The sequence below is a fragment of the Ovis canadensis genome, chromosome 3, assembly GCF_042477335.2.
Source record: "Ovis canadensis isolate MfBH-ARS-UI-01 breed Bighorn chromosome 3, ARS-UI_OviCan_v2, whole genome shotgun sequence".
NCBI lineage: Eukaryota > Metazoa > Chordata > Mammalia > Artiodactyla > Bovidae > Ovis > Ovis canadensis.
The window spans coordinates 57,923,573-57,925,623 of NC_091247.1; the positions used below are offsets into that span (position 1 = coordinate 57,923,573).

The 2,051-nt window shown below is 48.8% G+C and overlaps 1 non-coding gene across 1 annotated transcript; it reads right to left on the bottom strand.

The window, feature by feature from the left end:
- Nucleotides 1-777: 777 nt before the first annotated feature.
- Nucleotides 778-849, bottom strand: TRNAS-GGA (transfer RNA serine (anticodon GGA)). Its single transcript has one exon. It is a non-coding gene; the product is annotated as a tRNA-Ser (tRNA).
- Between the last annotated feature and the right edge of the window lie 1,202 nt (nt 850-2,051).

The following is a 2,051-nucleotide window of genomic DNA, read 5'->3' on the forward strand; positions in this document are numbered from 1 at the left end:
TTGAAGTCGCCTGTTGAGTTCAAGGTGTTTGTTTTCATCGGATGTGCTGGCAGCTGCTTTCTTTCTCTCTTGCTCAATCCTTTCTCCTGCATTCCATCAGAGTTCTTGTTTCCTGTCCAAGGGGCTCAATTCCTTTTTGAGCAATTTCTGTTTTGTAGTCTCTGATCTCTTCTTCATCCTCTAAATATGGACACTGATTCATCCAAGAGTTTCCCAGTTAACCTTGGTGTAGCCCCACATCGCCTTCCTCAGCATCTGGCTCATAAATTAATTCATCTTTCAAGTCTAACTCAATTCTGTATGTCACTTTCCTGTTTGCAAACTTTTCATCAGGCTCCTTATTATCTACTGAAATAGCTTTCATCTCCTAAGCTTGGTCTTAAGGGCCTTCTTCCATCTGGTCCCCAGCGCAACAACCAGCCCAGACTTGCAGATGAACCCGGTTGCTCCTGCTCATTCATCCCTTTGTCAGACACCTGTTGATCCCAGACACCCTTTCCAACCTCATCTCTCATTTCTCCCTACTCCTGCCCTGCTCCCTGGCCCAGTTCCCATTCACCCCCTTTCTCCAAGGCCTCACCTATCCTGTGTCTGCATATTTGTTATACTATTCCTTCCACCCCAACTCTTTAACTTCCCTCCTGAGTGAGTGGAAGTCGCTCAGTCGTGTCCAAATCTTTGTGACCCCATGGACTGTAGCCTACCAGGCTGCTCCCTCCATGGGATTCTCCAGGCAAGAGTACTGGAGTGGGGTGCCATTTCCTTCTCCAGGGGATCTTCCCAACCCAGGGATTGAACCAGGGTCTCCCGCATTCCAGGCGGATGCTTTAACCTCTGAGCCACCAGGGAACTTCCCTCTTAAAACCTCCCAAGAACCATCTCAGATGGCACTTCCTCATCAGTTCAGCCTGTGTGGATGGAGCCTGACCATATTGTAGGAGATCTGGGTGGGCAGTTTCCCACATAGCCCAGAGCTGCCCAGACTCCTAGAGGAAAATCTTCCAGGTTCCTTCCTGAAAGGTGGGTCAGGCTGCCAGCATGTTCTGAACCCTGAGCCGCAAGAAGAGTTGAAAGTCCTTGAATGTATACATTAATGGCACGAGTCCTCCATCCTTCTGTTCCTCACTCCACATTATTCAGTCTTTTGGCCCTCAATCCAGAGACCCACTCTGTTACCCTCTGCAGGGAGTGGAACTCCAGATTTCTACTGCAGCAAGAGAGGGGTATGTGCCCAGTGGAATCAAAAGGGCCTTGAGGGACCCAGGAAAGACAGTAACAGCAGATACTCATAGATTGCGTACCAAGCGCAAACATCGTTTTTGGTGAGCTCAAGGTAATTTACATATCCTAGCTTGGTGTGCATCTATAAACATATATTTACATTTATTGTTGTTGTTTGTTCTTGTTGTTCTAGTCAGTAGGTTATGACCTACTTACTGTTCGCGACCCCATGGACTGTAGCCGGCCAGGCTCCTCTGTGGGATTTCCCAGGCAAGAATACTGGAGTGGGTTGCCATTTCCTTCTCCAGGGGATCTTCCCGATCCAGAGATCGAAACTGTGTCTCCTGCATTGGCAGGCGGGTTCTTTACCACTGAGCCGCCTGGGAAGCCCACTTACATATTCTGACTGCTCCTCAGACAGTGCTTCTCCTAGTCCTCACCCAATTAACCACACAGCTCCTGCCTGCTGGACCCAGAAGTTCCTGTGTCTCGTTTCCTCCCTCTGAGGAGTCTGTGGTGCGAAACCTTTGCTCTATCTGTTTCCAAGTCATACTTGGGATTGGGTTCAAAAGGCTGCTCAGCCAGTTATTCTACCTTGGTTTGCTTTCCTGCTTCCAAAATGTTATTGCTATTATTTCTTCCTCAGATTCTTCCACAGAAAGCATCTCTGTAATTACGCTAGTGGGCCGAGAGATGTTTATCTTTATGGAGAGAGTTGCGCACACATCTGACTTGCCACTGCCAACTTCCCACATCTGCGTCCTGCCCGAGGCCACACCATGAATCAAGTTCAAGGGACAGGCCTGTGTGCATTCAGGGCACCTACTTGG